An 8,372-nucleotide genomic window follows, 5' to 3' on the forward strand; every position below is an offset into this window, starting at 1 on the left:
CCTCCTCCATGCAACACCCTTTTCTCTACCAATCATGTGATATGCAGGTTGCTCAAATTTTTGTTGACAAATATAATGCAAGTGTTATAAAAAGATACTTGAATTATTTCAATCAAATACCTTTTTACTTATATGTTGAATGATGTCTTGAGGATGGATTCTCAGACGTGGACTATATTTGATTCCAGTGATCAAACAGATATCTGAAAGAGTGTTTGCTAATCTGTATAGTAGGGCTCAACCTTATGGCATTTTACCAAGAGCTATTCAAATGAACATAACCATTGGTTCAAAGATCTCATAACCACTTGGCAGAGAGGCTGACAGAGGTGGAAAAAGGTCAAAGGGAAAAGGAAAGAGGCACTTAAACTCAAGTAGAATATTAGAACTAGGAGCCACTGGTAACTGACAAATGGTTAGAAATTAACATAGCACTTTTGGAAATCCCAATATATTTCACTGTAACTGCAGTCCTCAGTTTCCTAAACACAGTCCATGCAGCAAAATAAGTGATTCTGATAGAATCACTGATGGAAATCCATCCCAACATTCATAAGCTTAGGAATGTTTGCAAATCATTTCCCTCTCTGAACTTTTCTCAGCTGCAGTACTGGTAAATTGGCAGATGTGGACGCAGGATTTCAGAATTTGAAGTCTGAGGCCTAACACAGATAATAAATATAGGCTCAACTGAGTCATGAGTTCTAGTCCATGATTCTTCTCTGAACAGAGTTAGAACTCTGGTCACACCCACAGTTCTGGAATTGTGCGGTGAAATAGCAGACACTCTAGGAAGCTCTCTGGGCTCCTCCAAGCTGAATGAGGAACCTACAAATTCCATTATGTCCTGTGTGGACTGATGGCAAAATCTTAGAAGGCCCTGTCTCCATGAAGGGTTTCCACAGAGAAATGCTGAATGTGAAATGGATGAGATAGCTTGAGTCATCCACCCCATGTGGGTTTCTGCATTTGATGTATCACTACTGTCCTACTGATGATGATTATTCAGAGAGTGGCATATAAAAATTAACTAAATTGCTTTCAATTCTGTAAATCAAAAGAGTAAATGGGGTGTTGTCATTTCACTGGCTTCATTCTATGAGAATGACTGAGGGGAAGCAGGACCCTTCAGGATTCAAGAGAAACCTGGGTCATTTTTGTGCAGATTTCTCACATTGATTCAGGTTTGTTCCATGATCCTACTGCCCAAGAGACCATTCAAACATGTTATAAAATAAAAGTTAAAGTTTGTCTGATGTATTTCTTATACTTTAACAAAACAAAACAAAAAATAATTTAAAAAACATCATCACGTGGGAACATATTAACAGCTCATTTATCAGCGTGGCTGAGTTTCCACACTGCTTTTTGGAAGTAGTCTATGCTTGCGGAGCGGGTATTAATACTCCTGTTCCTTGAGGACAGTGCACATGTGTAATCTGCTGGCCAATCTAGTAATGTGTTCAATAACTAGTGTATACTAGCGTGGACTCATGGATATTTATTTTGTTCTTTTGCTAATAATGTAAAATATTTTGCTGCTAAATTCTACCAGCTTTGGACACTGGGAGCTCTCCAGGTAGCTCCTGTGTCTCTTTGAAATGCCTTTTATCAATATAGCTAGCTGTTTATTTTCTGCAAGTTGTTTTTTTCGGATGCTGCCAGATGATCCATTCACCATTTTGTGTGTTCCTACCCCTGGTATAATCTCCGTCATTTCTCAGGTTGCCTTGATTACTATTTCTTGGAAATGGTACTAGAAACCAAGATCTGGGCACAAGGCATGCTCATCGCTCATTACTGCTTCTAGGCCAGTATGTCTTACTTAATATAAAATAATTATTTGACATGCAGAGAGATGGAGAGAGAAAACCAACAGCTGATTCATTTTCCAGTGGTCTTCAGATGGGCAAGGGGACTGAAGCTGGGAACCAAAATCTCAATCCAGGTCTTCCATGTAGGTAGCAGGAATCCAACTACTTGAGTCATTGCTGCTGCCTTCTAAGGTCTGCATTAGCAGGAAGCAAAGATTAGAAACCACCAGTTATTAAACCAGGTACTTCAATATGGGACACAGGCCACATGTCCGTCCCCATATACAGCTTAAATCTGACATGTTTAACACCACCATACACACAATTACATTGACATAGACAATTACGGCTTAGCAATATCTAATCATAGTTCCATCCCAAGCCATAGTCCTACACAGGGACCCACATGCAAAACTTGTGTATGATAAGCTTTTTCTTCCTTCAATCTTGTCACTTTACTACTATGAAGTAAAGCCTCACTGAAGATACCAATTCTAAATGTGAGGCTTTCTCTGCATACGAATTCACACCAAATGCATCTTCTGCGGGGTTAACCACCTCAACACAATTTCCACAATAAATCATGGAGAAGGCATCGTGGATTTAAAAGTAGGCCGGCAAAGTCTTGAGTATAAGTCTGTTTTAGTGAGTCAATGTCTGCTGCAAATGTATTGTCTGGGCTCCAATGTTACACAATCAAGAGCATTGGGTTGGATAATGACTAAGGAACCTCCTAGTTATAACACTCAACGAGTTTACGCTGAACTAATTTCATTGGCTGCAACCTGACTTGTGCTTGGGTTCAATGTTCCTGAGATTCTAAGCCAATCGACAGGTGGGAGAGCCACCAAGACCCATTTCATTATTTTCTGAGAAGGCCAAGGTCAGGTACAGGCCTTACACTGTAGACAATCAGGCCTCCTCAAGTGTAGGAAGTACTGGAAGACAGTGTCTCTTTCATGGGTGTCATGGGTGTCCTGATAGGCCCAGGTGGCAGCAACAGCAGCTTCCTATGCTTCCGGGCAAGCAAAGTCCTGGTGCAGTGCAGTTGATCCCTCTCTCTTTCTCACTGGGAACCTCTTGCTCTAGCTCCCTCCCTTCCTTCTCTGTGAAAGTTATGACAGAGTTGATCCACATGGAGCCCAGCGACTTAAGGACTACCTAGTTTACTAGTGTCATATCCCATCTGTCATTCACTGGGACAGTCTTAAAAAAAAATAAACAGAAGAAAAAAAGAGCAAAGGGCATTTAAAAAAACACTTGGGAACTGTCAGATCTGATTATGAATGTCAGGGATCAAAGGTACAAGGTTTTAGAATCTACCTCCTTTAACTCACAGTGTCTGAAATCTTCAGTTGGCTTTTGGACCCACTTAGGGTAGCCATAGACTTTGGTCTACAATTGGTTAAAAATTGATAGAGGTGAGGATTTTAAGACTGTCTTCTTTACTTAGAAGTTTACAGTTTAACCCCTTACCACACCCCAGGTACACACAGACCCATTGCTCCTTCCACTCTGGCTCACCCCCACCCTACAGTTACGTAAGTATATATGTAAACACAAAGATACAGAATTTACAGAAGATTGGCACCTTGTAGAGTCCCCTGGGTTATTCCTTTCACACAGGAGGAAACTGAGTCCTCACTGGGGCCCTTGCTCAGTGTCCCACAGTGTGTTCCAGGGGGAGCTGTAATGAGAAATCAAGGCTTCTTGGAAACAAATCCAGTGTTTTCTTCTCCCTCCCTCAGTGCGCTGTGGAGTTCTGTCTGTGTTTCTCTGTATGTACACAGGTTACACAGACACAGACATGTAGGAAACATGCACCAGGCAACTGTAGTCTGACCTCAGGGAACAGTTTAATGACTCGGATTTCAGGCAGCTGAAAGGTTTCTGAGGGTGGAGGTTGAAATAAACAAGAAAAGCCACTGTGGAGTTGTGAATGGAAAAGTACCGAGCCCTCCCTCCCTTGGACATTCTTCCGTTCTTCCTGCCTCCCTGCCACCCGGTCGGCTTCAGATAGGCTTCTACCGGGTCAGGTGTACAGAGGGCGGTGTGGGCAAGGAAAGAGAGGGAGAAAAAAAAAAAACACACACAACAAAACGCAGGCACAACACGCAAATCAAGTTTTTCCACTTCTAGCCCTAGGTAGCAGAGCCGACTCAGAACGGCAGCTTGGGCAGGCAGGCGGGTGAGCCAGCCACCCTGAGTTTACAAACACTCGGGTCCTCCTCTCGGAGTCCAGCTGCTCCCTTCCCTCCTGCTAGGTTTCATACGAAGTGAAAACCCCGGAGAGTCACAACTCCCCCATTTCTCTCTTTAAGCTCCTTAGATTTGTTTCCATTCTAAATAGGTGAGAACAGTAGGGAAAACCGGTATTTAGAGGAAAATTAACCCAGGCTGAAAAGATTTCCAAGGAGGGGTGGAGGGACCACCTCAGTAACAAAAGCTAGAAGTACGTAGCCTATGGATCAAAATTAAATGTTGACACTTTCCAGAAGGCTGGACAGCGTCGACCTATTTTTTAATATCTCACAACTTTCTGCTCAGTTTAAAACGTACCGAGAAACTAGTTCCTCTCTTCGAGAGCTTGTTTACAATCAGCTGAAAATGCAGGCTTTGAAATATACCAGAGGGAGTATGTAACACCTCAGAGAGTGGTGGCTAAGCACGCAGTATGAGTGGCAGGCAGGACCAAACCTGAGTGACCATCAGAACTCTGATACTTCCCTCAACTTGGAGTTGGCTCTGAGAACCAGTTTCCGCTTTACATGGAACCCAGAACAGCCTCACGTTCCCCAGTTCTGCAAAAACAAACAAAAACAAGCCAAACAAAACGAGATACTGTCCTCCAAAACCGGGTTGTTGGGTCACCCGGATCCTTTAAGATGGCACAGGACCATCCAAACAGCAGACCCATTTTTCAGTGGTGTTCACAGGGTCTCCCACACCTCTGCTGAGGGGCCAGCCCCTTCCCTGAGAAGGAGCACACTGAGAGGAATTGAGCGATTGATCTGCAGGATTGCTTCCCGTTCTAAAATCTAGAACCGTGTGACAGGAGAGCTGAACCACCCACCCAGGGTCAGGGGCTGGGGACAGGTAACAAGCAGCTTCTCCTGTGAGCCCCTTAGCAGGTAACTAGGACAGATTTCAGCTGTAAGTAAATCCTGGGGAAGGTTTAGGGAGGGGAACTGGACGTGAAATTTGCTCCCTTCCTGAAATAGATGTCATGTCAGTTCCAAGCGATTTCATTTTATCACAACGCTTCTATTTCTCTGGCAGTTGTGATGGGGGACCTCTCCCTAAGCCCAGCTCATGCGATGAAAGCCCCTGACCCGAATCTCTATTCTGAACATTCAGAGCCAATCACCATTACATCACGAGACTCATGGACACACAGTACCCCAAAGACAGTAAGAGGTGCAGCAGGCTGCAGAGTTTTGCTTTGTAAGGATGATTTAAAAAGAATCTGAGCATATTCAAGGCAGGCCTGTCTTTAATCCCATTAAACAGCTCTGCTGGAGTCAGGGAGATGTCCACTGTCTGCCTTGGGGAGAAGTCACGGAGATGAGGAAGGACATTCTGGAAGAAATGCAATTCGTATAAAATGTGAAAAAGTTACTTTCCTAGGAAGTGAAAAAGTGAGTGAGAGGTGAGTACCCAATTTTCTCACCATTCATTCAGCTGGAGGAAAAAAAAAAAAGACTCACCTAAAAATGTCTTATCTTTACAATATTTTCAATATCTTTCTCTATGCCTCCTGTTCTGGTCCTTTTCTTTCCATGTAAACACATCTATTTTGGAGGGTGGGGGAACAATTGTAGAAATGTGGGGAGACTGGTACTTGGTCACACAAATAAGGCATCAAGCCTGCGGATGAGGTTAATTATCCACAAACCAGCCCTGGTGGGTTTTCTTTGCAGGGGCTCCCTGCACAAAACTGAAGAGGGCTGAGACGTGGAAAGGGTGAATTCCTTCCCAGCCCCCACTCTAGCTGGTTCTACTGCCTGAGGGAGCAGATTTCCCTTTGCTCTGCAGCGCCCCCATGGGGCTAACCGTGGAGTGGCAAAGGGAACAAGAGGGGCAGGCAGCGTGTGTTTAAGGTTGGGGGTGGGGGTCGGGGTATGAGGCACACGGCAGCTTTGACACGAAAATGACCCCCCAAAATCATAAAAGCAAGCCTATCATGGGACCAACAACAGGGTAGAGTTATCCAGTTCACACTGTAAACCTTATAACTACATCTGAGAAATCCTAAAAGCCTTACAGCTCCTAAAAGATAGAAAAACAGAATCACAAAAAGTAAAAACACATAAAGAAAATCACTTCAGCGAAACTGGGGTGTTAGTTTGAATCCAGTGGGATGAGGGGAAAGGGGTCTCAATAATAATAATAACAATAATAATAATAAAGTAGATTGTCTGCCTTCAGGCAGAATGAACCTATCATATTTTGGGGGAGGGGGGCAAGGGGTATCAAGCATTCATTTCAACAATGGTGACAGGATTAGGCCAACTTATCTTTTTCAAAATCCCTTTTACAAGAAGCCCTTTCTGCAGAGGCGGCAGACATGCATCTGCCAATCAGTGAAAATATTCCGATTTCACAGGGACGGACACTGAGGCTGACAGCCTGAGCCCCAACCCTTGGGGAGCACCCCCAACTCCTTGGAACTTCCGTGGAGCCCAGTCTTTTCACCCCGCAGGACGCAGAGACCACAGCACCCTCAGCGACAGATGAAACTTCTTATGGGACTGTCAGTGGCAGGGATCTGAACTAAACCCACGGTGCCAGCTCACCTTTCTCTCAGAAACCGCGATGTGGGAAGTGCAGATAGCTACATGATCTGAGGGAAGCACCTTTAGGATCCAAAGAAGGCATCAAGAAACCTGGTGGGACCTTTAAGAGCTCTGGGAGCACACTGCTGCCCAAAGCTCAGAGTGGCTGGGTTGGCCTGGGGAAGCTGCTTCTGGTCCAAACATATTGGGTTAATTCTTGAGGAATCTGAAATATTATTTTCTCCCCTCACACCCTTCTTTTTAAGAGAGAGACATAAAAGAATAAGAGTCTCTCTCATTCAGGGATGAGTAGGAGGGGAAAAAAACCCCAACCCACATTTAAATAGGGAAACTGGCTGCTGTGAACAAACAAACCCAGGCTTACAGTGAAGTGATTCTGCACACTGCATTTTGCCTTGAAAAAGAAAGGAAGAAAGAAAAAGAGAAAGGAAGGTATCCCCCGTCCTCCCTCCCCTTGCCTGAGTTCGCAAGCTAAGAGGACCTTGCCGGGTGCAGCGCCCCAGACTTGCGGTACAGCCTGTTCCCACATTCACAGTATCTCCACCACTGGCCCGGCAGGCCTGCACAGTTCCCTCCGGCTGATCTCTTAAACACAGACTCCAGAGGTTTTGTTTTCCTTTTTTTTTTTTTTCTTACAACGACCTTGAAACTAGCCTGGAAAAAAAAAATCAGAACTTGAAGCAACAGCAAAGCACACGCACATCTTTGGCTCCCAGAATTTTGTAGAACATGCAGGCACACAAACCCATAGGCACAGGTTTCTGGTGACAAGAAATTTCCTAAGAGTCGACCATAACAGAGATGGTAAACCCACCACTCGCAGTCCAGGAAAGACACACCAAAACAAATCCTTTGACCATTCCTCCCAAGAGCAGAGACCCACTTCAGCAAAAGTCCATGGGCAGGGTGGGGGAAGGGGGGAAGTAAATTGTAACCGCAGGAAAAAGAAAAAGTGGGGGTTGGGATTGTCACACATGAGCAAAAATGTAAGGTTCTTTCAACAGTGTAAAGTACTAAAAGAATACATCTTCTTTAAAAACGCTTAAGAGATTAGATAGGGAAAGAAAAAACACACAAACAAAATGCAACCGCTGACAGATCCCAAGATTTACGTAACAGCACAAACTTGCAAAAGGCAAAAAATCAAAAGCAACACTCGGAAACCATCAAAATGCAACAAGCAAAAAAAATCCCAAGCCACCACACACACACACACACACACACACACACACAGAGGAAAAAATAAATAAACAAAAAGAGCCCAGAAGAACCTGTCCCAAATAAAAACAAAGCAAATGAACCCACCGAAAATTGCTGGGTAAATATTTTTCTCGTGGTGCTTAATATTCTAGCTGGGAAGAGCTGCTGTGGTGTTTATTTTTCCCCCCTTTTACTCGCTCCTCTAAACCTACAACATATCTCTGTATTTTCCAGTGGTTCAAAATCTGTCGCTCCCTTTTGTGTGTGGAGCTGGAGGAGCTGAGTTTATGGGTAGGAGAACAGGAATCTACCTCAGACCCCGAGGAAGCAAAGCGCACTCCCTCTCTTATGTCACCGAATAGCAAATTAGTTCTCAGAATTCCAGAGGCCCAGCTTTGCTACAGCGAAGACGCCGACGTCACACAAGAGGCGCCCACGTGACGGTGGCGGAGCAGGCCGTACCATCGTCACCGGCCCCGAGAGGGAGGGCCGCTTTCTGGCCCCTCGGACCTCGAGCTCGAACCCCCGAAGCGAGGACGCCGGCCTCGTGAGGACTTTGCAC

The 8,372-nt window shown here is 44.7% G+C and overlaps 1 long non-coding RNA gene across 3 annotated transcripts; it reads right to left on the bottom strand.

The window, feature by feature from the left end:
- Positions 1-1,878: 1,878 nt before the first annotated feature.
- On the bottom strand, positions 1,879-8,189 carry LOC131479921 (uncharacterized). 3 transcript variants are annotated; one of them, XR_009245178.1, is made up of 5 exons: positions 7,356-7,838; positions 7,092-7,264; positions 4,657-4,787; positions 3,406-3,501; positions 1,879-2,008 (listed from the first exon to the last, which is right to left on the bottom strand). It is a non-coding gene; the product is annotated as an uncharacterized LOC131479921 (long non-coding RNA). The 3 variants fall into 3 exon arrangements; XR_009245179.1 differs by lacking the exons at positions 4,657-4,787; positions 7,092-7,264; positions 7,356-7,838 and adding an exon at positions 7,916-8,189; XR_009245177.1 differs by lacking the exons at positions 4,657-4,787; positions 7,092-7,264; positions 7,356-7,838 and adding an exon at positions 3,658-4,478.
- Between the last annotated feature and the right edge of the window lie 183 nt (positions 8,190-8,372).

This window comes from Ochotona princeps, chromosome 3 (assembly GCF_030435755.1).
Source record: "Ochotona princeps isolate mOchPri1 chromosome 3, mOchPri1.hap1, whole genome shotgun sequence".
In the NCBI taxonomy this organism is placed as follows: domain Eukaryota; kingdom Metazoa; phylum Chordata; class Mammalia; order Lagomorpha; family Ochotonidae; genus Ochotona; species Ochotona princeps.